Below are 19,936 nucleotides of genomic sequence, written 5' to 3'. Positions count from 1 at the left end.
CGGTTTTCAACGTGTTTTTCCCAACATATAGAGGGTAGATTGAAGTTTCCAGCAGCTAAAATTGTGTGAGTGGGGTCACTGTTTGAAATGATACATTTTATTTGCTCAGCAACTGCATCGTTTGCTTCAGGTTGTTGGTGAAACGAACCAGTTATTAATTTATTCAGGTTGTCAAGTACAACCTCTGCCCATATTGACTCACAGGAACTATCCACTTCAAATTTCACTGCAAGGCAAACTACTTCTGAAAGCAATAAACACTCCATCACCGTCAAAAATTTGGGATGAACTTATTTCCAGCTTTAGTCAGCTTTCTGTTCCTACAATGACTAGAGTGTCAGTGCTTTCTATAAGCACCTGGTGCTCAGTTTCTTTCCTGACACAGCTACAACAATTTACAACTTGAAAATCAATTTTTGCTATCTCCAGTTCCCTGTGTTTGTCTGCACGCTTTTATACTGACACCCTTTCCACTATCTGATGGCGCTAGTCGAGGAATCTGCAGCCTACAGGGTAACAGAACTGTCTTATCTTCTGATTCAGACCCTCCACTTGGCTCTGAACCAAAGGATCACAGTCGGTCCTGTTGACGATTCTGTAGATGGTGAGCTCTGCCTTCATTCCACAAGCAAGACTTGCAGTCCTTACCACTTCAGCTAGCTGGTTGAAACCAGAGAGAATCTCTTGTAATCCAAAGCGACACACATTGTTGGTACCGACATGAGCCACCACCCACAGCTGGCTGCACCCTGCGCTCTTCATGGCATCTGGAATGACTCCACCTGGTATGCACACGGAGTGCACACTGGACTCCTTTTCCTCGTTTGCAGCCATATCTCTAAGGGGCCCCATTACACACCTAACGTTGGAGCTCCTAACTACTAGCAAACCCACCCTCTGTGAATGCCCAGAACATGTGGGCTGAGAGGCTTCCTCTGGAACAGGAGCAGCATCTGCATCTGGCTTGGGGGGAAATAATCAGCCACAGACTCTAGTGCCTGAGACCTGTTTGTCACAGGTACCGGGCAGCCTTCCAATTGGCTGCATGGCAAGTCTTTTGCTGCCTGTGAGAAGCTGGAGCAACCATCGACTCTACCATGGGTGGGAGGAGGAAGGGGGAGGGGAGCCTCAGTGGAGGCAGTAACTGGGGCAGCCACAGCAGTGTACCAAACGGTGGACAGGTGGGATGTATTCGACATCCCCCTGATTCCTACATCTGACCTCCACGTTGACATCCACTGGAAGCAGCTTAAAGTTGAGAGACAGAAGTCAACACAGCCTGGAGCACTGAGCTAAGAGTCACCAGCTAAGATCGCATCTGTGCATAGCTGGCAGTCCCTATCCATAATAAAGATGGCGAAAGATATACATTAAGGCAGTTAACAAATGCGGAACTGTGCCTGAAAAATAAACACTCAAGAAATTATCGGCTTTAAATTAAAGAGCACTCAAACATGCAAGGAATTACAAAAATAAACTAATACCTATGCAAATAAGTGAAATACGTTGCTCCTGTTTGTAGCACATAGAAATATATAACAAACGAAGGGTGTACTAACATTGTTAGCAGCAATAAGTGATTAATGGATGCGATCACTTATTTCAAGAAGCTTTGCGGTAAAGTACAAAAGTCTGTTAAGGTTAATCTTTGGCATTCACAGCTTGGTATTGTTTATTCATTTTTGCCCAAATCGAAGAAAGTTAGAAATCATATGATCGTTCAGCACTATTTCGTTCGAGTATTAAGAGCATTTAGGTTACACAGAGCGCATAAGCGTCGCCACAATTTCTGCTCAGTTTCAAATTATGGTTTTCAGAACGATATTTGAATAATCTGTATCCTGCAATAATATTGACCATCTGAGATCGGTAATGACGGTTTTGCACAATATATTGAAGAATGCAGAGCTCTAAAAATATTGACTCCTGCTCAGTATACCCTGCTGTACAAAGGTGTTATTGAGCAATACATGTCAGTTGCTGCCGAGTATGACAGAAATTCATTTAGCTCCAAACTAACTTAACGCAAAGAACTAAAAATGTGAATGACGAAAACAAGGATGTGGATTGGAAGATGTATATGAAAGTACCATGTGGTACTTGCAAGAAACGAAGTTCCTGGTTGACAAGTTAGTTCAAAAATGGTTCAAATGGCTCTGTGCACTATGCGACTTAACTTCTAAGGTCATCAGTCGCCTAGAACTTAGAACTAATTAAACCTAACTAACCTAAGGACATCACACACATCCATGCCCAAGACAGGATTCGAACCTGCGACCGTAGCGGTCGCTCGGCTCCAGACTGTAACGCCTACAACCGTACGACCACTCCGGCCGGCTGATAAGTAAGTGCCAGATACTTCGTTGCCCACAATAGCAGAGAAACTGTCAAGTGAACATACATGTTCAATTTTCTTGCAACAGTTGTCAGAGTGCACACACAAAATCATGTGAGTTTTTGTGTGATATTGCCCCTACCCCGAAATCTTAAGATTTGGTGACAGACTGATTTTTAGCATAGCCAGAGGTTTAGATTGGTTCGAGGGTGATGATTTATTTGCGAATGTGATTACCAAATAAAGGCTGTCAAGCTTTGGATTAACACATTTGTTTCATTTAGTTTGCAACAGTTGGTTAACTTGCTTAATTTGTAATTGAAACTTCCTGGCAGATTAAAACTGTGTGCCGGACCGATGTGTTATGCGGGCAAGTGCTCTACCAACTGAGCTACCCAAGCACACAGTTTTAATCTGCCAGGAAGTTTCATATCAGCGCACACTCCGCTGCAGAGTGAAAATCTCATTCTGGAAACATCCCCCAGGCTGTGGCTAAGCCATGTCTCCGCAATATCCTTTCTTTCAGGAGTGCTAGTCCTGCAAGGTTCGCAGGAGAGCTTCTGTAAAGTTTGGAAGGTAGGAGACGAGGTACTGGCGGAAGTAAAGCTGTGAGGACGTGGCGTGAGTCGTGCTTGGGTAGCTCAGTTGGTAGAACACTTGCCCGCGTAAGGCAAAGGTCCCGAGTTCGAGTCTCGGTCCGGCACACAGTTTTAATCTGCCAGGAAGTTTCATATCAGCGCACACTCCGCTGCAGAGTGAAAATCTCATTCTGGTAATTTGTAATTAGTTGTGGCTCACGAATATACAGAGGAACGTTCTCAGATGTGTTTAGCCCACTTTCTGTAATTTCTCATTGTACACTGACGGAAAGAAACGCAACACCAAGAAGGGATTGTGGACACAAACAAATGTTCGTTGGTGTGTTTCACATCAGACATGATATCTGTTCAGATTTCGCACCATTGGCATAAGAGTGGCGCTAGTAGCGACATTTGGTTTGCTTTAAATGCACACTGTAGTGGTCGTGAGCGTTCATTGTCTTTGAGATTGGAGGGGGTGAGTTGGTTAGTCAAGAATCCTTTAAAGACACGAAGGTGCAATGAACAATACCTCGGCGAGTTTGGAAGTGGGCGTGTAATACGGCTACGAGAAACAAGATACTCCATCTGCGATACTAGGAGAAGCTGGATATTTCGTACACGATACTGCAGAAAGACTTGGCAGGAATTTAGCCACTGTACACGATTTGCTGGCAGCGGTGCTCATGAGAATGTACGGTCACAAGAAGATCGAGTTCGAGACAGCCATGTAGCACTGTCGAGAGGAAAGACCATCGTGTTCGGCGTGTGTCTCTGGCGCGTCGCACTGCATCTGCAGCATTAATTTGAGCAGCAGTTGACATCCAGTGACACAGCGAGCTGTTACAAATCAGTTACTTCAAGGACAGCTCTGAGTCAGTCGCACAGTAGCGTGCATTACAATGACACCAAACAACCGACTTCAGTAGTGTCAAGCGAGAGCTCATTGGAGGGCAGGGTGGTGGTCTGTTATGTTTTCTGATAAAAGCCGCTTCTGCCTCGGTGCCATTGATGGCCTTGTGTTGGAGGCCAGTTGAGGACCTGCAACCAACCTGTCTGTGTGCTGGACACACTGGACCTATGTCTGGAGAAACTGTCTGAGATGTGACATCGAGAGCACTCACGCGGTTATCCCACGCACCCTGACTGCAGATTTGTACATCAATCACGTGATTCGACCTGTTGTGCTGCGATGCATGAAAAACTTTACAGGGGACTTTTTACGACAGGAAAACACTCGCCCACATACCGCTGTTGAAACCCAACATGGCCTACAGTGCCGACATGTTACTGTCGTGGCCTGTTCGAGATCTGTTTCTAATCGAATACATATGGGACATCATCAGGCTGCAACTCCGGTGTCACCCACAGCTATCATTAACCGTCCCTGTATTGATCTACCAAGTAGAACGGTGTCGCAGAGGGTAAAATATTCAGTTTTAAGTTAGTAGGAACGTTAGGAAATCGTTTCTTGGCGGTAGGAAGCGAAATATTTGTGACGAGTTAGATGCCGCTATACAATGTTTGAACAGATAACAAGAAGCGGACATTGGAGCGTCACGAGGCTAGCAGCGAACTAAATAACATGATCCTTGAACGGTACAACCACCAGCGCCGACAAGTATTCGACGGAAAAGTACGGGGGACGTCGTGCGGCAACCACGTGAAGATCGCAATCGACACAATCATCATGGAACACTCTAGAAGGGTGCTGTAGTGTGCAGCGACTGGAGGGGTAGCGGAGGCCCAGTAGTTGTCTGTGTCGCACGGGGTCATGGCTGGACTTGCATCATTTGGAAAAGGCAGTGCTCAGAAAGATTCACTAGCCTCCGCCGCAGTAGGACTTGTACTTTGAAGGTCAGAGTAGTGCCATCTAATATGAGCACTTCCGTACACTTGTAAATAGTACCTGGTACGTAGGGAATGTGCCAGGGGGTACTTCCAGGAAATGTATTCCTTCCTACCAGTATATGATGTACACCCAGTTTCCGATCGAATCCTACCTAGTTCCGCGCTCTACACCACACAATACTTTCAGCCAAGGTCGGGGCAACAGTAGGCGGCCCACAAGCAGTTCCTCATCGAAGTCTTACAAGGGAACCTCCCCATCGCACCCCCCTCAGATTTAGTTAAAAGTTGGCACAGTGGATAGACCTTGAAAAACTGAACACAGATCAATCGAGAAAACAGGAAGAAGTTGTGTGGAACTATGAAAAAAATAAGCAGAATATACAAACTGAGTAGTCCATGCGCTAGGTAGGCGACATCAAGGAGTGCCGTGAGCAGCTGCGGAACGAGAGGTCCTTGGTTCAAGTCTTCCCTCGAATGAAAAGTTTAATTTTTTATTTTCAGACAATTATTATCTGTCTGTCCGTCCGTCCGATGCGAGGTAACTGCGCCGTAGTATGGGGACGCTACATCTAAACAAACATCGAAACACACGACGTCGACCGATGACCTCGCTGTCTGGTCTCCTTCCCCAAACCAACCAACCACACGACGTCAGTCGACTACAGCGCACGGAAGAGAGTATTCCTGCTAACGAGGTTCCCTGGCTGGCAGTTGACTGTTCGCTACTTTGGACGAGACTGCATTAAATACGTGAGATGTATTCCGTGGGCAATATGAATCCAGCAAATATAGCTCGCGACTTCAATAACAAGGTCAATGAATATTTTCCGAACTGTAAGGAATCGGAAAGTTCCTTAAGGGATCGAACGATTGTCGAACATTTGTATGATTATTTCCTACATTTGTTGATAAACAGTACGTATGGTGCTGATTGTCTGAAAATAAAAAATTCAAATACTCACTCGAGGGGATACTTGAACCAAAGACCTCTCGTTCCGCTGCTACTCACGCTAACCACGCGACCACGGCGCTCCTAAGCTGATACTATCTTTGATGTCGCGTATGTTACGCATGGACTACTCAGTTTGTATATTTTGCTTATTTTTTCATAGTTCCACACAACTTCTCCCTGTCTTCTCGATTGATCTGTGTTCAGTTTTTCAAGGCCTATCCACTGTGCCAACTTGTTCTGAGGGGTGTGCGATGGGGTCCCTTGTTAGAACGAGGTTAACTTCCCGTGTCTTCCAAACTTCCTCCCAGGAAACAACAGGCATGGAACTCCAGCCCACAAACTGACAATCCGCCACCTGTACAACGCAATGCATGCAAAGTTGCTTTCTTCTATTTAACATTCTCGCCGTTACAACGGTCACAACACCAGCATTTCATATTTGCCATGACTTTTCTCGCGCGTGCATTAACCTGTGATCTTGCAGTGTTAATCAGTGACATGTGTTCCCAAAATTTCATTACTTTGCGTTAGTTTTGTGGTGTTGCTATTTTCCTTCCTCAGTGTATTTTGAAGGCAAGCAATATCCCTATATCGAACGTCGACACGTATTACACACTAGTCAGTGTGCGATTTGCAGGGGGGGATTGGGGGGGATTTCCCCCCCCTCTGCATCAGACCATCCCCTCCTCTGGTTTTCCATCCTGATTTAGGTTTTCCGTGATTTCCCTAAATCATTTCAGGCAAATGCCGGGATGGTTCCTTTGAAAGGGCACGGCCGATTTCCTTCCCAATCCTTCCCTAACCCGAGCTTGCGCTCCGTCTCTAATGACCTCATTGTCGACGGGACGTTAAACACTAACCACCACCACCACCACCACCACCACCACCACCACCACCACCACCACCACCTCCTCTGGTTTTAGTTTATGCATCCCAACCTGGGATGTTTATTTCCCACGCACTGGAGTATACTTTACATATAATTTAAATTTGTGGAGCCGAACACTGAAAGTTTACTATTAATATGTTGCTTATTAATTTTGAAAAAGTGTGATGTCCTTAGGTTAGTTAGGTTTAAGTAGTTCTAAGTTCTAGGGGTATGATGGCCATAGCTGTTAAGTCCCATAGTGCTCAGAGCCATTTGAACCATTTGAAAAAGTGTTATGTAGTAGTTAAGCATTTCAAAACATTTAGAACTAAATGACGAGACGACGCAAGCCACATTTCCGTAGCATGCCACAATGTTGCAATACGTCGCCCCAGCGTAAACGAGGATTTAGAGCCAGGTCTGTATTGTATGGTGGATGTGATGTGATGCGTACGAAACTAAAACCTGCAATCAGATCCAAACGTCGTGGAAAACTGTGAAGAGGTGTCATCCTGCAGTAAGATAACGCTCGCCCAAATTCTGCCAAACGGACAGCCGACGGAATAAAAGAGTTGAGATTCGAGGTGCTGGAACGTCCACCATACAGTCCAGACCTGGCTCCAAGCGATTTTCACATGTTTGGACCCTTAACGGAAGCACTACAGGGAAGAAGATTTGAAAGGGATGAAGACGTCATTGCTGCGGTGCAAAATTGGTTACAGATGCAACCGATAAACGTATTTTCTGATGAAATAAAAAAAAACTCGTAAAACGTCGGGAAAACTGCATTGAAGTCCAAGGAGGTTACGTAGAAAAATAACGCATGTTTCAGTTTTCTGTCATCAGAATAAGTAAAACTTTTCACAAATGTGCCTTTACTTTTTGAATTCCGCTCGTATACCTGTATGTAGATGATTTTGTAAGTAAGCTTTACCTATAATGTATTTTTAAAGATATAACAAGGGATGGCTTTTCTGATATTGCATACGCGTGAATAGTGAGTTTCGGCATTAACATCTATTTATAAATAACTGTTTAACCATGGGTAACGCCACGGTCCAAGCTAGTAACATATATAATTATACTAACCCCTAAGGCATCCCCCCCTCCCCCCCCCCCCCTCCCACTGGTAAAAGCACAAATCGCACACTGACAGTAGTTGACGTTGTAGTGGCTCCCCCCTTACATGTAACCTGTGTATAAATCTTGCGAGATGTTACTGTGTCGTTCTCGACTTCGCACTGTGACGCAATATAATGACCGTATTAAGTGTAATAATGAGTTAAAGAGAGTCCGCCATCTAACAGGAACAATTTTTATTTCATCCCCAAACATGTTTCACCACAAATGTGGCGTCTTCTGTTGATCTTTCTCTTTTGCTTCTGAAATATGCACAAAAATTTTTCTGTAGGTCAGGTTTACATCGATATCAGATTTTGGAATTGTTTAAATTACATTTGTAATTTTATGCGTTGGTGTGCTCTGTGGATGCCAACAGAAACCAGTCATACATTAATTAATACAGCACGTCCTGAGCAAGAGACACACGCTACGGCAACATCAAAATAGAATTTTTATTTAGAATATAATCTCTAAACTACAGATCAAGTGAAGTTTGGGTACAGGAATTTATGAGTTGTTTATGGTTTTTTGATGTCATGGTTCCGTTTGTGTGATATTGGTCAAGTAAAATCTCCAGTGCCGGGTTTTGGAGGTATTGTGGTAACATGGACTTCGTTTAAGCTATATCCTTGAAATGAAATTTCCGATCCCAGTTTTATTTACTTTCTCTAAAATATAATTGTGCTGCTTACTGAGAATATCGTGTGCGTGATTTTTTCCTTTTGTACATCTTGGTACATCGTTATTATTGGAACTGTTAATATATTTAGTTTACCTCTGCTCAACACCACATAATTACACCCTAACTCCCGCAGTTGTGCCCGTAGTTTCACTTTTCTCTTTCTCGCTTGTGGCGAGTGTCGTCATAGTTGCCATATTGTAAAAGCCTGAAACAGTAGGAGCACGTGAATAGGAGCACGTGAAGTTCATTCCGTCAAGATAGTGCTAGACGTCGTCATTACGTGTGCAGACTGTATCGAAGACGACTGAAGACGTGTAGAGACGCTGAACTTCGGTTTGACGTTCCCGCGCTCCGAAAGCAACTCCACAAATCGTAACAGTGGACCTTGTAAACGAAACGAACAGCAAATTCATATAAGATTTCTCTACTGCTTGGCGAATTTTCAACTCTGGAAGAAAAGAGAGACATTTTTGAAGAGAAACCATCGAATTGGAGCTGACATACGAGGGAAGTACGCTGTTTAGTATAATATTAAACGAAGGTCAGTGTCCAGTTCTGATTTACATCGAAATCAGTGAACGCAGAGCTCAGTGTTACAGCAATGACGAACGACGTCTTCGTACATGGCCAAACAGTGAACAACTCTGGAAAAGGCACCAGCGAAGTGAAGACTATGATTGGTGTTGCAAAAAAGTTCGAAAATACAAAAAAATTGTTTTCTAACAGTCATGCGCGAATGTGCATCGCTCTAAACGATCTGCCTTCCGACTACAGCACATCAAGAACTTTCAAAATGAAGTCTGTGAAAGTGTGACCCCTCACTACGGATTTAACAAGAAAATGCTTAGTAACAGGCGTTGCAGGTGCTAATTAGTCATTTCAAATTTTATTCATACAAGGCTATGACTATGTAACATTCCATATACGTGCATAACTATGAATGTAATGCATTGAAGCTACCAGATACAGTTGACCAATGTCGTTATACTTTGTTAGCAGATATTTGCAAAGACAGAAATTGGGTAAAATACGGTAAGACATTTCCAGGGGCAGATGTGGACTCTGACCACAATCTATTGGTTATGACCTGTAGATTAAAATTGAAGAAACTGCAAAAAGGTGGGAATTTAAGGAGATGGGACCTGGATAAACTGAAAGAACCAGAGGTTGTACAGAGTTTCAGGGAGAGCATAAGGGAACAATTGACAGGAATGGGGGAAAGAAATACAGTAGAAGAAGAATGGGTAGCTTTGAGGGATGAAGTAGTGAAGGCAGCAGAGGATCAAGTAGGTAAAAAGATGAGGGCTAGTAGAAATCCTTGGGTGACAGAAGAAATATTGAATTTAATTGATGAAAGAAGTAATTATAAAAATGCAGTAAATGAAGCAGGCAAAAAGGAATACAAACGTCTCAAAAATGAGATCGACAGGAAGTGCAAAATGGCTAAGCAGGGATGGCTAGATAACAAATGTAAGGATGTAGAGGCTTATCTCACTAGGGGTAAGATAGATACTGCCTACAGGAAGATTAAAAGAGACCTTTGGAGAGAAGAGAACCACTTGCATGAACATCAAGAGCTCAGATGGAAACCCAGTTCTAAGCAAAGAAGGGAAAGCAGAAAGGTGGAAGGACTATATAGAAAGTCTATACAAGGGCGATGTACTTGAGGACAATATTATGGAAATGGAAGAGGATGTAGATGAAGATGAAATAGGAGATATGATACTGCGTGAAGAGTTTGACAGAGCACTGAAAGACCAGAGTCGAAACAAAGCCCCCGAAGTAGACAACATTCCATTGGAACTACTGACGGCCTTGGGAGAGCCAGTCCTGACAAAACTCTACCATCTGGTGAGCAAGATGTATGAAAGAGGCGAAATACCCTCAGACTTCAAGAAGAATATAATAATTCCAATCCCAAAGAAAGCACGTGTTGACAGATGTGAAAATTACCGAACTATCAGTTTAATAAGTCACAGCTGCAAAATACTAACGCAAATTCTTTACAGAATAATGGAAAAACTAGTAGAAGCCAACCTCGGGGAAGATCAGTTTGGATTCCGTAGAAATGTTGGAACACGTGAGGCAATACTGACCCTACAACTCATCATAGAAGCTAGATTAAGGAAGGGCAAACCTACGTTTCTAGCATTTGTAGACTTAGAGAAAGCTTTTGATAATGTTGAGTGGAATACTCTCCTTCAAATTCTGAAGGTGGCAGGGGTAAAATACAGGGAGCGAAAGGCTATTTACAATTTGTACAGAAACCAGATGGCAGGTACAAGAGTCGAGGGGCATGAAAGGGAAGCAGTGGTTGGGAAGGGAGTGAGACAGGGTTGTAGCCTCTCCCCGATGCTATTCAATCTGTATATTGAGCAAGCAGTAAAGGAAACAAAAGAAAAATTCGGAGTAGGTATTAAAATTCATGGAGAAGAAGTAAAAACTTTGAGGTTCGCCGATGACATTGTAATTCCGTCAGAGACAGCAAAGGACTTGGAAGAGCAGTTGAACGGAATGGACAGTGTCTTGAAAAGAGGATATAAGATGAACATCAACAAAAGCAAAACGAGGATAATGGAATGTAGTCAAATTAAATTGGGTGATGCTGAGGGGATTAGATTAGGAAATGAGACACTTAAAGTAGTAAAGGAGTTTTGCTATTTAGGGAGTAAAATAACTGATGATGGTCGAAGTAGAGAGGATATAAAATGTAGACTGGCAATGGCAAGGAAAGCGTTTCTGAAGAAGAGAAATTTGTTAACATCGAGTATAGATTTAAGTTTCAGGAAGTCGTTTCTGAAAGTATTTGTATGGAGTGTAGCCATGTATGGAAGTGAAACATGGACGATAACCAGTTTGGACAAGAAGAGAATAGAAGCTTTCGAAATGTGGTGCTACAGAAGAATGCTGAAGATAAGGTGGGTAGATCACGTAACTAATGAGGAGGTATTGAACAGAATTGGGGAGAAGAGGAGTTTGTGGCACAACTTGACTAGAAGAAGGGATCGGTTGGTAGGACATGTTTTGAGGCATCAAGGGATCACCAATTTAGTATTGGAGGGCAGCGTGGAGGGTAAAAATTATAGAGGGAGACCAAGAGATGAATACACTAAGCAGATTCAGAAGGATGTAAGTTGCGGTAGGTACTGGGAGATGAAGAGGCTTGCACAGTATAGAGTAGCATTGAGAACTGCATCAAACCAGTCTCAGGACTGAAGACAACAACAACAACAACAACAACAACACGGATTGCATCTGAACACACTGAACTATGCTGAAGTGTTTTTACCTCTGCTAGAAGCAATTTGAAGATGACAGCTTCCGTAAAAGTAGCTTACTCCTGTGGAAGCCGTGGTTTTGGCTACGGTACTAGATTCAGCTTTGGGACCTACTGTTCAGAGCATACAGGCAAATGGAAGAATTTTAGAATGGGCTTCTCATCAGAGAAGTTTATTTGAAAATGTAAACATGTCAACCACCGATGTAAACTGTATATTGACATCTTCATCTTAGGCAGAGATTTTAGACAAGCAACAAGTCGGAACACAAAATAAAAACAGCTTTTGTACGTATTCCACCAACAAGAAGAAAATCGCCAGTGAGGCGCAACGAAAACAAGTTGTTAGACATGTCTTCAATAAGATTTAATAATTTGTTCTCATTTGTCAGTTTCTCTGATGTTTTACGAACTTTGTTTAGAATTTGCTTAGTGCTCCTAAAATAAGTGTAAAAAGCTTCTGGTTTTTCTGTTTATTGTAATATTTCATCAGCTGATATATTTTAGCTAATTTGAAAGCTAAAGATGACTCTTTGGTTTCAGAGAAATTTGTGCTTCTGCATACCCCAAACCTGTGTGAAAAATTTGTGTATTGTAGTTACATGGGTTGTGTATTCTATTTACGTGGCATACGATGTCTGTTCCAAAAATTGCAGAACTTTGTCCACAAAATTTTTCTATGCTTACATACTCTACATGGTCTCTTGAAAATACTCCCCTCCATAACTGTGATATACCGCTCCCAAAGCCGTGTCCACCTCCAGAAGTAATCTTCGTATGCCTCTTGCTGGATCCTCGAAGCGCCGTCTGCGAATTTTCTTTTATCAAGTCCATCGTTACAAATCTTCGTTCTTTCAACGGAGTTTTTCAAATTTGGAGATAAATAAATAAAAGTCCTCAGGGGCCAGGTCTGGTGAGTACGGAGATGGGACGGCGCATGCTTTCGTTTTTTGATGCAATTGTCACGCACCAACAGGGATGCTGGTGCCGGTGCATTATCGTGATGCAAGAGCCATGCATTGTCTCACCACACTTCAGGCCGTTTTTTTCTCACAGGATTTCATGACATGATCCAACAGAAATGTTACGTTCTACTCCAATCTCCCTCACAGTCTTCGATTAGCACGCACAGTTTTGTTGATGCACACAGGTTCGTTACGTTGCTTACATCAGCGTCGTCGGTAGAGGTCGAAGGGCGACCTGAAGGAGGGTCATCTTTAACTTCTGTCGGGCCATTTTTAAACCGTTTGAACCATTCGTAACACCTGGTACGCAAACTGTGCAATGCAACGTTCTACTCAATACAGAACTGAACAATAACAGTGAAACTTCCAACAGTTACACATTAAACATAGGTGTGTGCAGGAATGCCAACCGCGTTCGCTCCAACACTCCATTACGAATGCCCCGGATTTTTTTTCAACAGACCTCTTATTTGTAAATATTTGGTCAGTACTTGGCACTGATATTGCTGTTATTCATGTTAATGCTCATGTTGTGGGTTTTAAATCTAATTTTAAGGGGAGGGTCAAAAGACTAGTTTTTTATTCTCATTCTGTTCTGAGGTTAATACTGAAATCCTCACACATAATTAGGTTTTTGCTGCTTTTTGTTAACATATGAAGGGAAGATTCCAAATTTTTCAGAAGGGTAAACATATTGTGTGTTGGTGCCTTACAAGAAAATTATAGCTACATCTTCAGTTGCTATTGAATTCCAGACATCTCTAAAACTTATTCTTTGGGCGTTTCTTTTGGGAAGCAAATAGGTGAAAATTTTACACCAATTTTTACATATATACAGCTTCCTCCATGAGTTTGTATAATTCTATAAATATAGCTTCCTAATACAAAATTTTGGAGAGTCAACATCTTAATTTTCTCCTCCTGAAGCCAGAGTTCTGTTGCACAGCACAGAAATTCGGTTCTGATATTGAGAAGGCTATCTACACTTACAGTGGAAATGTGCTTAATTCATTAGACAAAAAATTGCAGGCAACTGGTATATTTTGTGATCTGTCAAAGGAATTTAGTAAACTAGAATATTATAGTATAACAGGAAATGCTGCAAAATGGTTCAAATCTTATATCTCTGGCAGGAAACAAAGGGTGTTATTAGGAAAGAGACATGTATCAAGCTATCAGGCATCACCCAACTGGGAACTAATTACATGTGGGGTCCCACATGGTTCCATTTTGGGGCCCTTACTTTTTCTTGTGTATATCAATGACCTTTCATCAGTAACATTATCAGATGCCAAGTTTGTTTTGTTTGCCGATGATACAAACATTGCAATAAATAGCAAATCAAGTGTAGTCTTAGAAAGATCAGCCAATAAAATATTTGTGGACATTAATCACCGGTTCCTAGCCAATTCTTTGTCACTAAACTTTGAAAAAACACACTGCATGCAGTTCAGAACTTGTAAGGGGTGTCCCAAGAGTATATGTCTAACGTACAATGACAAGAAGATAGAAGAAGTGGACAGTGTTAAATTCTTGGGATTACAGCTTGATAATAAATTCAACTGGGAGGAGCACACCACAGAACTGCTGAAGTGTCTTAACAAATCTCTGTTTGCAATGCGAATTTTGTCACACATAGGGGATATAAAAATGAAAAAGCTGGCATACTATGCTTACTTTCATTCCATAATGTCATATGGGATTATTTTTTGGGGTAATTCATCAAGCCAAGCTAAAGTTTTCCGGGCACAAAAACGTGCAGTGAGAGTTATATGTGGTGTGAACTCAAGAACATCCTGCAGAAGCCTGTTTAGGGAACTGGGGATACTAACTACTGCTTCCCAATATATTTATTCCTTAATGAAATTTGTCATTAAAAATATATCACTTTTTCAAACCAACAGCTCAATTCATGGAATCAATACTAGAAATAAGAATAATCTTCACAAGGATTCAAAGTCACTTAGTCTTGTACAAAAAGGTGTGCATCATTCAGGAACACACATTTTCAATAACTTGCCAGCAGCCATAAAAAGCTTAACAACCAATGAAATTCAGTTTAAGAGAAGCCTAAAGGATTTATTGGTGGCCAACTCCTTCTACTCCATTGATGAATTTCGTAGTAAAACCAACTGATTTGTATATAAGTACAACATAACTTCTGGACAATTTCAGCGCAGTAATGTGTTCATTGAAAATTTGTGTGTGTGTGTGTGTGTGTGTGTGTGTGTGTGTGTGTGTGTGTGTGTGTTAGATTATACTAACTTCTGCACCATTTCAGTGCAGTAATGTTTTCATTGTAAATAAGTATTACAGTAGTTGTATTACCTTATAAATAAAAAAAAAAACTTTTATTTTAAATTCAGTGCATTAGTATTTGTAAAATGACTCATAGTGTTCATTAAAAAATGACGATCATTCCACTTGGGACCTGTGGAATGGTACATTAGCTTATTTGTTTTAGTTGTAAATATTTGTCATGTATTGTTGTTTTTCTGACATGTTCCACATCCTGGAGGACCACCTCACTACGGATCAATTGGAATGAAACTAAATCTAATCTAAAAGAAACAAATTGCCGCCCTGTTTTAATCCCTGCATTATCATTGACAGAACAAACAACTTTCTTGGGAGGGCAATTACAGCTCAGAGACATTGTAAATAGCAATAAAAACACTCAACTCACGATACTCAGAGCCTGTTCAAATTATCATAAAAATTACAACAATTAAAAAGTCAAGATGATGAGTTGTTTCCAAAAGCCATTTAGCTGTAGGAAGGCACTTTCTTCACAACAAATGCAACTTTTAGAAACATCTCATCATGCTTGACTCTTTAATTGTTGTAATTTTTATAATTATTTGAACAGTTGCTGAGAGTTCTTATTGTTATGCACATTGACAGAACAGTTTGGTGGCTGCATTTCTATTGTGCTCTTTTCAAGTTGCAGGAGATACACAGTTCACTTGCAACTGCTGCTTGTTTGGTTCACACTGAGGTGATGAAGTGGTTTTTCTGATGCTACCCCTCTGGTGGTTTCTCCTGCTTGTAGTAATGCGCATAACAGCTTTTCAAGTTCCTTTGTTGGTTCTCAGTGGTGCTTTTCTTCTTGTTGATGGGAAGTGTACAAAAGCTTTTTGTTCCATGTACAAACTGGTTGCTCATATAACACCTCTGCCTAGGATGGAGAGGTCAATATACAGTTCATGTGGGATGTTGACATGTTTACATTTTCGAATGACAAACTTCTCTGATGAATTTTTCCATTTCTTTATATTACATTACATTAATACTTGTTCCTTGAATCATGAATAATGCATTTCGTAATGATGTGGAAAGTGTCAGTTTAACATAAGTTATCTTTACACTATATAATTAATTGTTTTCAGTTACTACTTCATATATTAAAATTCATCTATTGAGTAGGAATAGTTGTCATTCAGAAAATCTTTTAATTTATTATTAAATGTTGGTTGGCAATCTGTCAGACTTTTTAATGCCATTTGGCAAATTACCAAAGATTTTTATTGCAGCACAATTCCCCTCCTTCCTGTGACAAAGTCAGATTTAACCCAGAATGGTGAATATCATCCTTTCTTCTAGTGTTGTAACTGTGCACTATGCTGTTATTTTTGAATTGGGGTGGATAATTAATAAGAAACAGTGAATACATGTATTGTGAAGGTACTGTGAATATCTAGAATTCCTTAAATAATTGTCTGCAAGGTGATATTTAGTGGGCTCCAGCTATTATTCTGATTACGCTAGACTGTTGCTGATCTGGCCCTCAGTAGTCCAGCCTCTCAGTAATCCGGCGCAGAACCAAAAACATGTGCACAATGAATTATTGTTTGCAACAATGCTTAGTTAAACAATGTTTTATATACTATATTTGTAATTATAGGTTTCTTCACAGTTCGGACTCATGTATTCTAAAAAGAAACACGTTATGCATTTAATATTTGCTGTGAAAAATAGCTTCCAAAGCTGAATTGATTACATGATAGCCAAAACCATGGCTTCTTGAGGAATAACTACATTTATTGGTGTTACCATCTATAAGTTGTATGTAGCAGAGGTAAAAAAGACTTCTGCATAGTTAAGCTTTCTTCTTGTGTTAAGATGCAACTTATTTTCTATATAATCCTGTCCATGTAAATACCTGTCGACATAACTATAATGAAATGATCAACTGCATCTGGTAGCTTCATTGCAACACAATTATGTTTATGTACACATTATTTACTTCTGGCTTATCATACCTGTATGGAATGTTACATAGCCATAACCTTGTATGACTCAAATTGGCAATTGTTGGACAACAGTAATTTTTATTATTTTTTTGGACCTTTTCTGCAACACCAGTCACAGTTTTTACTGAATTGGTGGCTTCTCCAGAGTTGTTAACTGTTTTGTTATGTACCATACACTGTTATTGCTTGCATTAGCACTGAGCTCTGCTTGCACTGATTTCAGATGCAGATCAGTAATGGAACACAGACGTTGGGTTTGGATTACATTGAACAGTGCACATTCCTCATATTTCAGCTTCAGTTCCTTGGCTTTTCTTAAACTTACATTTTCTTCCCCCCCCCCCCCCCCCCCCCCCCCCATGAACCATGGACCTTGCCGTTGGTGGGGAGGCTTGCGTGCCTCAGTGATACAGATAGCCGTACCGTAGGTACAACCACAACGGAGGGGTATCTGTTGAGAGGCCAGACAAACGTGTGGTTCCTGAAGAGGGGCAGCAGCCTTTTCAGTAGTTGCCAGGGCAACAGTCTGGATGATTGACTGATCTGGCCTTGTAACAATAACCAAAACGGCCTTGCTGTGCTGGTACTGCGAACGGCTGAAAGCAAAGGGAAACTACGGCCGTAATTTTTCCCGAGGGCATGCAGCTTTACTGTATGATTAAATGATGATGGCGTCCTCTTGGGTAAAATATTCCGGAGGTAAAATAGTCCCCCATTCGGATCTCCGGGCGGGGACTACTCAAGAGGATGTCATTATCAGGAGAAAGAAAACTGGCGTTCTACGGATCGGAGCGTGGAATGTCAGATCCCTTAATCGGCCAGGTAGGTTAGAAAATTTGAAAAGGGAAATGGATAGGTTAAAGTTAGATATAGTGGGAATTAGTGAAGTTCGGTGGCAAGAGGAACAAGACTTCTGGTCAGGTGACCACAGGGTAATAAACACAAAGTCAAGTAGGGGTAATGCAGGAGTAGGTTTAATAATGAATAGGAAAATAGGAACGCGGGTAAGCTACTACAAACAGCTTAGTGAACGCATTATTGTGGCCAAGATAGATACGAAGCACACACCTACTACAGTAGTACAAGTTTATATGCCAACTAGCTCTGCAGATGACGAAGAAATTGAAGAAATGTATGATGAAATAAAAGAAATTATTCAGATAGTGAAGGGAGACGAAAATTTAATAGTCATGGGTGACTGGAATTCGAGTGTAGGAAAAGGGAGAGAAGGAAACGTAGTAGGTGAGTATGGATTGGGGCTAAGAAATGAAAGAGGAAGCCGCCTGGTAGAATTTTGCACAGAGCACAACTTAATCATAGCTAACACTTGGTTTAAGGATCATGATACAAGGTTGTATACATGGAAGAACCCTGGAGATACTAAAAGGTATCAGATAGATTATATAATGGTAAGACAGAGATTTAGGATCCAGGTTTTAAATTGTAAGACATTTCCAGGGGCAGATGTGGACTCTGACCACAATCTATTGGTAATGAACTGTCGATTAAAACTGAAGAAACTGCAAAAAGGTGGGAATTTAAGGAGATGGGACCTGGATAAACTGACTAAACAAGAGGTTGTACAGAGTTTCAGGGAGAGCAGAAGGGAACAATTGACAGGAATGGGGGAAAGAAATACAGTAGAAGAAGAATGGGTAGCTTTGAGGGATGAAGTAGTGAAGGCAGCAGAGGATCAAGTAGGTAAAAAGACGAGGGCTAGTAGAAATCCTTGGGTAACAGAAGAAATATTGAAATTAATTGATGAAAGGAGAAAATATAATAATGCAGTAAATGAAGCAGGCAAAAAGGAATACAAACGTCTCAAAAATGAGATCGACAGGAAGTGCAAAATGGCTAAGCACGGATGGCTAGAGGACAAATGTAAGGATGTAGAGGCTTGTCTCACTAGGGGTAAGATAGATACTGCCTACAGGAAAATTAAAGAGACCTTTGGAGAGAAGAGAACCACTTGTATGAATATCGAGAGCTCAGATGGCAACCCAGTTCTAAGCAAAGAAGGGAAGGCAGAAAGGTGGAAGGAGTATATAGAGGGTCTATACAAGGGCGATGTACTTGAGGACAATATTATGGAAATGGAAGAGGATGTAGATGAAGATGAAATGGGAGATACGATACTGCGTGAAGAGTTTGACAGAGCACTGAAAGACCTGAGTCGAAACAAGGCCCCCGGAGTAGACAACATTCCATTGGAACTACTGACGGCCTTGGGAGAGCCAGTCCTGACAAAACTCTACCATCTGGTGAGCAAGATGTATGAAAGAGGCGAAATACCTTTCAGACTTCAAGAAGAATATAATAATTCCAATCCCAAAGAAAGCAGGTGTTGACTGATGTGAGAATCACCGAACTATCAGTTTAATAAGTCACAGCTGCAAAATACTAACACGAATTCTTTACAGACGAATGGAAAAACTAATAGGAGCCAACCTCGGGGAAGATCAGTTTGGATTCCGTAGAAACACTGGAACACGTGAGGCAATACTGACCTTACGACTTATCTTAGAAGAAAGATTAAGGAAATGCAAACCCACATTTCTAGCATTTGTAGACTTAGAGAAAGCTTTTGACAATGTTGACCGGAATACTCTCCTTCAAATTCTAAAGGTGGCAGGGGTAAAATACAGGGAGCGACAGGCTATTTGCAATTTGTACAGAAACCAGATGGCAGTTATAAGAGTTGAGGGGCATGAAAGGGAAGCAGTGGTTGGGAAAGGAGTGAGACAGAGTTGTAGCCTCTCCCCGATGTTATTCAATCTGTATATTGAGCAAGCAGTAAAGGAAGCAAAAGAAAAAATTGGAGTAGGTATTAAAATCCATGGAGAAGAAATAAAAACTTTGAGGTTCGCCGATGACATTGTAATTCTGTCAGAGACAGCAAAGGACTTGGAAGAGCAGTTGAACGGAATGGACAGTGTCTTGAAGGGAGGATATAAGATGAACATCAACAAAAGCAAAACGAGGATAATGGAATGTAGTCGAATTAAGTCAGGTGATGCTGAAGGAATTAGATTAGGAAATGACACACTTAAAGT

The sequence above is a fragment of the Schistocerca nitens genome, chromosome 1 (genome assembly GCF_023898315.1).
Source record: "Schistocerca nitens isolate TAMUIC-IGC-003100 chromosome 1, iqSchNite1.1, whole genome shotgun sequence".
In the NCBI taxonomy this organism is placed as follows: domain Eukaryota; kingdom Metazoa; phylum Arthropoda; class Insecta; order Orthoptera; family Acrididae; genus Schistocerca; species Schistocerca nitens.
The sequence above is the reverse complement of the archived record's forward strand: the minus strand, read 5'-3'. Positions refer to the sequence as shown.